The sequence below is a fragment of the Plasmodium gallinaceum genome (assembly GCF_900005855.1).
Source record: "Plasmodium gallinaceum strain 8A genome assembly, contig: PGAL8A_v1_75, whole genome shotgun sequence".
Classification (NCBI taxonomy): Eukaryota; Apicomplexa; class Aconoidasida; order Haemosporida; family Plasmodiidae; genus Plasmodium; species Plasmodium gallinaceum.
The window spans coordinates 9,847-22,270 of record NW_021628236.1 but is presented as its reverse complement, the minus strand read 5'-3'; the positions used below and the strand labels follow the sequence as shown (position 1 = coordinate 22,270).

The 12,424-nt window shown below is 19.8% G+C and overlaps 5 annotated features.

Annotated features, from left to right (window-relative positions):
• Positions 1-5,876: 5,876 nt before the first annotated feature.
• Positions 5,877-6,617: a repeat region.
• A 572-nt stretch (positions 6,618-7,189) lies between these two features.
• Positions 7,190-9,956: a repeat region.
• Positions 9,957-10,604: 648 nt separating this feature from the next.
• Positions 10,605-11,017: a repeat region.
• Positions 11,018-11,138: 121 nt separating this feature from the next.
• Positions 11,139-11,585: a repeat region.
• Positions 11,586-11,718: 133 nt separating this feature from the next.
• Positions 11,719-12,183: a repeat region.
• Between the last annotated feature and the right edge of the window lie 241 nt (positions 12,184-12,424).

The following is a 12,424-nucleotide window of genomic DNA, read 5'->3' as shown; positions in this document are numbered from 1 at the left end:
ATTGAAAAGGAACAATCTATGAAACAAGAAAACAATATACGCATTCGAAATAATACATTTTAGGTATGTGTATGTGTTTTTCTACTAGAAAAAATCCATTTAATAATTAATCAATAAAACTATTATTAATACTTATAAATTCATGAAATGTTAATATAAAATAAAGAAATAACTAAGGAAAATGATATTTAAGAAAACATCTTGACATTTTATCTAAAGTAATACTATATGTATATAAAAATAAAAAAGAAAACTTTTTTTTTCTCAGAGCATTTACTTTTTTTTTTCGAATATATTTATTGATGATTACATATATTTTTTTTGTAATTTTTTTTTAAATATATACTTTAATTTTTAACGAATTATATTAATCTATGATGAAGATTAGTTTTTAAAAAATTAGTTAAGTTTGAATTTACTCTACAGAAAGTTATACGTTCATAGTGGAAAGATTAAATGTAATTGAAGTTTTTTATATTAAGGATTTAATTTTATTAAAAATATGGAAATATATTTATTAAATTAGTTAAATTCCTTTTATAAAAAAATTAATACATTAAGAATAATAAAGATATTAGATTATTTTTATTTCAAGATACTTTTATAATAAGGAAAATTATTATATATTACTATTTCGTATTTTTTTAAATTGTTTTTCCAATTATATGCAAAGATTTTTTAACATTAAATTGATAAATAAATTATATAAGTTATATAAAGTATTAGGTTAAAAATTTGAAAAAAATGATATAGAAGAATCTTTCTTATATTTGATAACGAATAATTGTTTTTATAATCAACTATGAACTAAAATTATTTAATTGTTTAATAATCTAAAGTATATAACTTTTAGTATATAATACTTACATTAAACATATTAAGAATTTTACATAAATATAAATGGAATACCTTTATTAAAAATATTGTATCGTTGTATTTTTATTATATTTCTCATTGTTTCTACCTAATTTATTTTTTACATTTTTCCTTTATATGAAAGTTTCTTCCAAATCAAAATTTTCTTTTATTTTTCGCCAAGTTATTATATGCCTCCAAAATGGAAGGACCTTTTTATATTTTATTTTTTCATTTAATTTATTTTTTTTGTAATAAAAAAAATTATTGACAAGAAATAAAAAAAAGATAGAAAAGATATATATATCCTCAGTTTTCATACACTTTCAGTCTTGGGTGTTTTAGTTTTTATGCTGAGATTAGAAAATTAAAAAGATTATTGTACATTTAATTGTAATCTTATCAATGAATAATTCTCTTTTTATACTTCTCTTACAAAATTCTTTCTTCTTTCCTTTTTTTTCCTTAGATTTTTTATCTGTTTTACTAAATTGTTAATATAACAAGTTAATATTTTTAGATATAGAGTTATGGTATAAGTCTAAAAAATATTATATTTCACCAATTTGCCAATTGTTTCAAGTAAAGAAACAAGTTATTTAAAAGGATAAAAAAAAATTGTACTCTCAAAATACATTTTTTTTTTTTGAGATTCTATCTTAAGGGTATAATTTTCATGTAAGAAAAAAAAATTTATACAATGCATATTAATTTCAATTGACAGAATTGTTTTTCTTTGTGCATGATTTCACTAATTATATATGAAAATTTATATTTTTTAACATGTATGTTTTGCGGAAAAAATAAAATTATGGAAATAAAATATTTTTATGAAAGGTAATACATGTATATATTAATAAACTGTTTGATGTTAAATAAACACTATATGCTAAAATTTATATATTTTAAGGGGTAAGATGTAAATATAATAAAATAACATCTTTATTAAATATAATACCTCTATATTTTTGTAAAAGGTTTATTATATATTACATAAGAACTACGAGTTAATTTTATACATTTATACAGAAATCTTTTTAAAATAACTTAAATTTTTTTGAATTAAATCTGAATTTCTTAATTAATGTAATAAACTCAGTTAAGATCCCTCTGTTTCCTATAAAAAGAATCATAGTCATTTGGGGTTTTTCAATAAGATGAAAAGGATTATAGGCAAAAATTACGTTTTCCACTTAAAATTTTTAGAAAATGCTTAAACTAAAAAATTTTGTTTTTTTCAATTTTATTTTTTTTGGATATAGTGAATTTTTTTTTATATATAATGAAGAACAAAAAGAGTTTTATTAACATATTATGTTGAAAATTTACTAATATAGATTAAAAGAAAAAAATTTCATAACTTACGAAAGTTAATTTTTTGTGAAAGACATGTTATGTATATTACGAAATGTTTGCATATATCGAACATTTAAGTTTTAAAAAAATAAGTAAAAAAAATCATTAACTTTGTGAAATTCTTATAATTTAGTTAATGTATTAAGAATAATAAAAATATTAATTTAACAAGCTTTTAATTATGGAATTTTATGTTTTATAAAAAATAAGTTATTTTCCTTTGTATAATATAAATGGAAAAAGATTATATATTATATATAACAAATAATTTTATAATAAATAAAATAAATGATGATTAATTTACATTTCCTTTATTAATTTTGTGGTGCAATATATTATGAAAGTATTTAAAATATCAATTAACATATCAAATGTAGACTGGGCTCTATTAATTTTATTTAGTATAACTATACTATGGCTATAAATAAGATAATTTTGCATTATGTCACATAAAATAAAATAGTTTACTTCATATAACATTTATATTCTTTGAATAAATATATATAAACTAGATATTTTTATTATTCTTAATGTATTAATTATTTAAGTGGAATTTATCTATCTTTATAGAGTTCCCATTATTAGAACTTAAATTTTTACTATAAAAAATTTTAAATTTTTAAAAAATTAATACTTATTCTATATGAATTTATAATTCAACATAAAAAAATTCATTTCTAAAAATAATATTTAAAAAGTTTTCAAAAGAAGAAAAAAAAATTAATTTTATAAAAACATTTTTTTTTTAGATTAAAATATAATTGAAATTTTAATATTAAAAAGGATTATTTAACAAAAAGAAAAAAATTAGTCTCATTTTTTTCAAACTTTATTGACTACTTAATAATTTTGTTAAACATTATATAATAAACTTAAGATTATGTATAGCTATTTTTCTTAATTTAGTAATTAGAACGTAATTTTTTAACGAAAATATATATATATATATATATATATATATATATATATATATATATATATATACTATATGATTAATTTTCTAAATATGAAGTAAATATTTTATTTGATATGATTTTAAAAATCTAATAATAAAATACATTTTTAAAAGTATATATTTATTATTCTCTTTAATTCTATTAAAAAAGTAGTTCATGTAATTTAATAAAAAAAATATGAAAAAAAATTTCATAAAATACTCAACATATATAAACATTTAATAGTAATTAAAATATTACTATAAAAAATTATTATCTATCGAACATAATTTTATAAATTCATATCATATTTTAATTTTAAAAAATTTTTCTTACTTTTTTTTTAAAAAAATATTTTCTCCAATACATTAGATTTCTATGGACTCTAATAATGTGTCTTAAAAAATGCGTATATAAATATACTGTAAAGTGTCTTATATGTATTATTAAAAATCCTTCTATTTTTGATAAATGTCTTATTGAAAACTCAAAAAGAATTACATTAACATTTCTTGAAAATGGCAGTACGATATTTATTTTATTTAGTTACTAGTGAATTCTGTTAAACATTTTCAGTACATACATAAATCTTTATAACATATTTTATTATTTATACTAATACTAAAAAAAGTTAATAATGCTTTTTTAAAGGGTCAATTCATAGGTTTTTTGTAAAACCTTTAGCAAACAATTCAATAAAGAGCATGCACAAAAATATCCATATTTTTGTTAAGATAATTAATATTTTTATGATGAATTAGGATCTAATTAATCTAATCCTTTAGTTACTTAAAATATGTAAGTTTCAACATATAACATTTATAAAACATATGGAATATATCATATGAATATATATAAGTGGTATTTTTAATAAAAATATTACTTCTTTATGTTTTTACTATTGCTATTGGTATCTTAATGAAATATATACCTTTTTCTTTTGCGTTAAAAATAGCTATTTTTCAAGAGCAATTCTCTAATTTTTTTTTATTTTTTTTACGAATAACTCAAATTGTGTGAGAGTAAAATTTTTTGTTGGATGTAGTACATGTATGTTTGATTTCAGAGTTTGTAAATATAGAATATTTTATTTTATAAATTGAAATTATATATATAAATTTATTTATATCAAATTTTATTTATAACCTTATAAAAATCTCACCATGTGATGTATCCTTTGATATTTTACTTAAATAAATGTTCAATACGTGTCTTTTAAAAAGTTTCGAAGTATCATTTACAAATTAACTTTTTGTCCCATTGATAAATAAAATATCTTAACTTCTTTCAAAAATTTCAATATGATGAAAATATTACGTACATGAGTTCTATGTGTGAGTTAGATTTTAGGAATACATGTATATGAAGTTATGCACATAATAATACATATAAGAAATTTTTTTAAAGTCGACTGTAAGATGTATTTTTAGAAACGTAAATAATGTTAAGCTTACAAAGATATTAATAATAAAAAAAAAATATATATATATAAAATGTATACATTAATTTAAGAAAAAATGGTTTTCTCTTTTACTTTTTTTTTTAAGAAGTGTTGTGTTTTTAAGGAAAATGATGATTATTTTTTTTATGATTTGGTGCATAAATGAGTTTTTTTTTTAATAAAAGATAATAGTCTGTAATAAAAACTACTAAAAGAATATTAAAAAAAAAATAGAATATAAAATAAATTTGTTTATTTTTCATTATATATACAATTATATAAATGTAGTATAAATATTTAGAATAATTAAATTTATGAAAAGTGATTTACTAGAAAATTCTCTACATTCTATTAATTTTATTATTTAAAATACGATGAAAATATTAAAATGGATAATTAATAAGTAACTCACTAAATTATGATCAAACATAAGAGTAAAGAATAAAGTATTAAATAAGTAAGTTTATAAAATCTCAGTTAATAAAATGAGCTATTGTCCTAATTAGATATGCATTTATAAGTGTATTATTAACCTATTTAAACATTAATTCAAGTAATATAATTTAAGCAGTTATGCTTGCAAACTATTTAAGAGGATACATTAACAAATATTTAAGATATTATAGTACTGGTTTACTGATTGTCTGTTCAATGACTTTTCTAGAATTGAACAAACAAATTAATATATATAATGTAGAGAAAACTCGTTTTACTTAAAATAACATAAATTATTAAATAAATTACCTATTTTATGTTAATATTAAATTTTACCCCCATTAATTATTTATAATTTAAGCTAATTTACATAATAAATTATAGATGTAACATATAATATTGCGTTTTTTTTAATCCTTTACTGAAAGTTATATTACACTTCATCAAAAAAATAAAAAATTTTTTTTTTTTAAGAATGATATTTTTTAAAAGATATAAAAATAAAAAAAAATAAAACTATTTTTATTTTTTTTATTAAAACTTTTAAATTAGAGTTATAGAAGCAAAAAAAAAAAAAAAAAATAAATAAATATTATTTTTTTATAATTTTAAATACACGTACACAAAAAAAAAAGATACCATATAATATATCTAATTTTTTTTTTAAATGTGTACCAGATATTTTTTTTTATGCATGTTTTTAAATGTACATATTTATTTTTCCTGAATAATTATAATTAACAAATAAAAACTATTTTTATTTAATTCATTTATTTAAATATCATTTAAAATAGGTTAATATTATTTACAGGCGATACATCACTACCTTGAACAAAATAGAAATACTATTTCATTTTATTTTCTTTGGCTTGTTTACAATTTCAAGATTTTCATATCTTCATTTATTTTAATATCTCTATTATCATATGACTCACGGTGTTACAATTTCTCTTCTATAAATATCGCAGTAGTTTTTAGGCCCCAATGCATGCATATATTTTGGCTTTTTCTTGTTCTTTTGAACAATCTGTATTAAATTATTTCATTGAGCTTAATATATTTCTTTAATCTTATTATCTAATAATTTAACCTTAATGTAATTTGAATCTTTTCAACATCATAGTATATAGATACTGCTTTTAATTTTCTTTTTCAATTTTAATTACCTTATGTGGAAAATACCAGTGAGGTATATATTTATTATTACATGTACAATGCTTCAATTAATTTCATTCATACTCTGATAACTCAGATAAATTAATATTACCTACATTAATATCTTTAAGTGTTAGCAGAGATTTTTTTTTAATATATTTAAATTTTCATATCCTTGTATCCATTTATCATTTAAATAAGTTGTTTTCATTTCTAAAGTATTTTCATGTAACTATTTTGAAAAATCAGGATACATGCAATCTATTTCGAATATAGGAAAATAAAATATTTTTTCTAAAGCTTAATGAGACTCATTAATTATAACAATATTCCTTTTTTCACTATTTCTTCTGTAGATATATCTTTTTCTTGTATCTTTCTTAAGTATATAGTGAAAACTCTTATGAGAATATTCACTAATACTGTCCTCTTAAGGATAACTAGAAATAATAGAGCATATTTTTTAAATTATATACTAATGTAAATAGAACCATGATCAGTAAAAATTCTTCTTGGTTATTTACTTTATTATTTTCTTATTTAATAACTTTATTAGAATTGAGAAAACAAATTAATAAAGATAATATAGAGTAAACTCTATTTAATTTAACTTTAATTAAGATATAAATTTAAAAATCTTTATTTTTATTAATCAATATCAAATGCTACTAATTAGTTAATTATTTTTTTTTTTAATTGTAGATATACACACAAGAAAAAATTATTATTTATTTTTTTTCTTTTAGTGTATTCACTTTCTGTGCAAGTATATATATTTTTTTTTTTTAGGTATATACTTTTTAGATAATTGTTTTAGTGTACGAATAAATGATTGCACACTATCCCTACGATTTAGCGTGCACATAATAAAAAGTTTATATTCTATTTATTTATCTAAACATTATACAAGAGAGATCTGTAATATTAATTATAGACCATACGCCATCACAGGAAAAATAGTGGCATTATTTTATTTTATTTTATTTTATTCTACCAGAGTTGTCATATATTTTCAAGCACTTTTTGTTTCTTTTTATTTATTATATTGTCTTCATTATCATTTAATTCATATGTTATTGTAATATCTCTTTTATAAATATAAGAGTAGTTTTTAAGTTCTACTTCACATATATGTTTAGGTTTTCTCTTATTATTTTCAGTAATTTATATTAGGTTTCCTAACTGAATTTCATATATTTCTCTGGTTTTATTATTTAATATTTTAATTTTAGAAAGCAGAATTTGAATCTATTTACCTCATAGTATATGGATTCAACTATTAATCTTCCATTTTCTATTTTAATTACTCTATATGGTAAAGAATGATAAGGCTTATGTTAATTATTGTCACCACAATGTTTCAATTGATTCTTTTCATAATCCAATGACTTGTATGAAACAATATGACTAACATTAATATATTTTGTTTATAATAATGTTTTATCCTTCAATATACTTAAATCTTCATGCACATGTTTCTATCTATTATTTAAGCAAATTGTTCTTACTTCCATGATATTTTCTGGTAATAATATTGAAAAACCAAAACATATACAATCCATCCAGAACAAAGAAAAATATGATATTTCTCTTAGACACCGTGTGGTGTATAACTATATATCAATACTGCATTTCTCACCATTTTTTCGACATTTATATCTTTTTCCCTATATATGATCTTCAGTATGTAATAAGACTTTTATGAGAGCTTTCATTAAAATACTCTCTTCAGAATAATGAGTACATATATGGAACAATTTTATTTATAATTATTCTGTAATATATTTTGGAAAATTTTTAATCATAACTAGAATCACAATTAATAATAATACTTCTAGGTTATCCAAATATAGGAACCGAAGTGCTTCTCATAATAAAAATTGCATCAATGAAAGTGGGTATCCTTCTAATGACACTAATTAGTATAAATTATGCATAATGATCTATTGCTACCTGAACATAATATTTTTCTTTTATTCCATGTTTTTGATCCCACAATATCTAGTGAAACCATATTAGATTGAGTTTTCATTATACCTAATTATTATTAGATTTAAACCTTACATTATTCATTTCCTGATAAACTAAAAAATTTGTAACATATATCTCAATATATAGTTTAATATTAGGCCATCAAATATGTCACTGTATTTTCTTTAAGTTTTAATAACACTGTAATGTTCGATAAATTTACTACTATGAAACTAGTCTATCAAATGAGCCATATATCTTTCTGGTATATATAACTGTCCTTTTTTACAGTTAAAAGGAAAATCATTTCTGCATATTGTATCTCTTAGAATATTTTACTTTTTTTCTAACATTGCGTAACATATTTATTGATAGAATGAAACAATATAAGAGTTTTCATAATTCTCTCGTTGTTTATAACAAAATAAAATCATATAACTACCAAGATCAATATCACTATTAATTGATTTAGTTATCTAATCATCTAGTCTATTTTGAATTCTTTAAATATGTTCAAATTCCAAATTAAATTATGATAACCTTAATTTCCATCTATATAATTTTCTACTGTTAATAGAATTAATTCTCATGAGACCTTTATAACCAGTTTTGATAAATGTCTTAGATCCTTTAACACAATAATCAAATGTTTCACAAGCTATAACTATAGAATATAATTCTTTTTCTCATGTATCCCATTTCTATTGAGTATTATTCAGTCTTCTTGATACATAGTGAATGTATTTAGTTTGACCAGTATCATATATCTGAACTAATACGATCCCTATAGTATAATCAGACGAGTTAGTGTAAATAACATATGGTTTTCCTGGATTAGGAAATGATAAATAAATTATTGTTGTCATATTTTCTTTTATTTGTTCAAAAACTAGAAAGTGTTCATTTCAAATAAACTTTTTCCTCTTAGTTAATAACAGAATTTAGATGTATATTAGGAAATGTTCTTAATGTAATTTTTATAATTATTGATAGCTCCTAAAAATGACTCCAATTGTTTCTTGGATTCATACCATTTTACTTTAATTATTATTCTTATTTTATACAATGAAGGTCTAATTTCTTTATTATTGATAATCTTCTTTAAATATTTTATAGATGTTTGAAAGAATTCACATTTATCTACGTTTATCCATAAACTATATTAATAAGTAATATATATACTTTTTCTAATATTTTAAAATGTTTATCTATATATTTTTCTAAAATGATGACGTCATCAATGGACACAATTACATGGTTTTTTCTAATTAAGTCTATAAAGATATTTTCTATTATCCTTTGGAACTGTATAGGATTAGTTTTCAAACTAAATGGTAATATGCTAAATACAAATGATACATGTTTGGATACTATAAATTCAGTCTATTTTTTGCTGTTTTCATCCATGGCTATGTTTTAAAATCTATCTTTAATATTTATTTTCGAAAAACATATAGTAATATAAAATGTCTGGAATATATATTTCATGTGAGGTAAAACATATAAGTCATGTAATATATATTTATTTAAATAACGTTATTTTATAGTGATTTTCCATTTTTTATTATTTTTATGAACTAACATCATGTGATCCAATTTGCATTATCGCACATATTTAAATCATTTATCTCTATCATCTAATCAATTTTACTGTGAATTTCTATTAACATTTCTATACTCATAGATCTGGAATTATACCTCCAAAGTTTTCATAGAACTTTAATAAAAATTTTATATTTATCTGATACTTATTTTGTTTTTCCAAAGTAATGAATTAGACTCCAATAATTTTCTTAATTCTTCTTTATCAACATGAGATGCCAAATATGTTTTACTAATAAAATTTTGAATTATTGCCTGTATTTTTTTCTTCATTTTTCCTAACGCATATTATATATATATAATTGTCATTGTTCTTCATAATGGAACATCCTAACTGATTCATTGCTACACCACTAATTAAAATAAGTGATTTTTTTGTACTTACTACAGTAAATCTTTTTTTATCCCGATTATTTTAAGGTTTAATAATAATTACAACTTCATTAGATATACATACCTTCTCTCCATTAAATATTTCACAAAATTTAATTGTTATATCTCCTAAGTCAGTTTTATGTCCAATTTTTAGGAAGATAAATTTTATATAATATATAACTAATCTCTGGTATCTAATAAAAAATGTATTTTTCTTATATTTATTTTAACTATTTGTTTGATGTTTATACAAAATTCTATATTACGTTCATTTCTTTGTGATTTATTAATAGATGATTAACTTCTCATTTCTTCATATCTTCTTTTCTCTCCGTCTTTTTCTGTAATTTTTCATTTTTATATACATTATTAATTCTATTTCTTTTTCTTACAACTTCTTCACTTCTCTCCTTTAGTTTATTATCATAATATTTTTCTTTTACTTTTTCTTTCTGTTTTTCAATGTGTTCTTGTTTCCTATTGATTTATTAATTGGTTGTTAAGTTACTTTTCTAGAGTATTATATATATCGATTAATAAAGGGCATGGAAAGTTACTTCTATTAATTTAATTAATATGTATATAATTTTAAATTCTATAAAACAAGTAAACTGTATTTATATGGTCTAGTTTGCTGAGTATTCTTTATTTTTAAGAGGAACTTATTCGCTTTAATAAAAATACCTATTTTTATTAAAAATTTAAATCCTCATTGAATATTGATTATTTTAATGAAATATATTTTTACTTATAATGTTATGAATAATGTTTAGCAACTCAAATACTAGGTTTTCAAGTTAACAGACATAATGAAATACAAATTAAATTGCAATAAGATTACAAACATGAACATTTTGTTATTGCATATATAAAATTTTAACTTAAAAATGAAAAAATAAAAACTCACAACAAAAGAAAACTATTTACTCCATAAATTACTTTTAGTATTTTCCATACAACTATTTATTGTTTTTCCTCAAAAAAGTTAATAATCTCTTTTATTAACTTCCTATTTGATTTATTAACTGGGTGTTTGGTGACTTTACTAAAGTACTGAGCAAACAAATTAATAAAGGGTATGTAGAGTTGCCTTGACGGTTTTGATGTATCTGTATATATTTTTAAATGCTTTGAACGAGTGATTCTTAATTATGTGATCTACTTCATTCAGCATTCTTTAATTTCAATAGGAATTTATTTACTTTAATAAAAATCTTTGATTTTATTAAAAATTTATATCCTTATTGAATATTGATTATTAATTAAATTGATATTACTAGTTTCTTTGTTATGAGTTATGTTCATCAATTAAAATATATTCCCGTTGAATTAACAATAATAAACAATTAGTGAAAATACAAATTAATTATATAAATATTAATTACGTGAAAATTTTATTATTATATATATAAAATTTTCTCTTACAAAATTAATTTAATTTTGCATCATTAAAAAAAAAATCTTTTTTTTTTTGTGTGAATGACCAACTATGTATTCTTCATATAATTAGTCCTTTTATTTTCCAAAAAGGTTAATAAAGCCTTTTGTTAACCACTATTCAAATATTTCTCATTAATTCAATCTATTTCAAAATAGTTTAATTTTCAACTTAAAAATAATATCATACCTTCTATCCATTGCTATGCCCTTAATTTCATTTTCTTTATCCCCAATTATTTTACTTTTACATGCTTATTCCAAATAGCGATCACATTATAATTATTACATCGTTTCTTGCTTTGTATACAAATATTCCTATTATGATTCTTCTCTACACATTAATAACATTTACTTAATAACTTATTCCCAATAACATCAACTTCCTATTCTCATTATCTATTTTATATGTATCTATTTCCTATGACCTATTTTAATTACCACCATAGATACCATATTTCTTAAACTATTTGTAAATTCCCTAAATGTTTCATTATGAGATACATTTTCTATCATTCTATTTTTGACAATAACTGAAATATGTCCTTTTAGAACTATCTAAGGATCTATAGTTAGAAAGGCATTAGATTTTTTCATGCATAATCAACTTTTAGTATATATAAGGTTAATAAAAGGCTTTATTAACCTTTTTGGAAAATAAAAGGATTAGTTAAATTAAGAATACGAAGTTGGTCATGCACACACACAAAAAAAAAATATTGATGATTTCTTTTTTGTTTGTAATTTTTTTTTTAAAAAAAAGGTACAAAGATTGTAAGGAAAAAAATTTGATAAAAAAAAAGGCAAAAATCGTCAGGAAAAAAATTGATTAAAAAATCAATTTCTTAAAATATTTGTTACT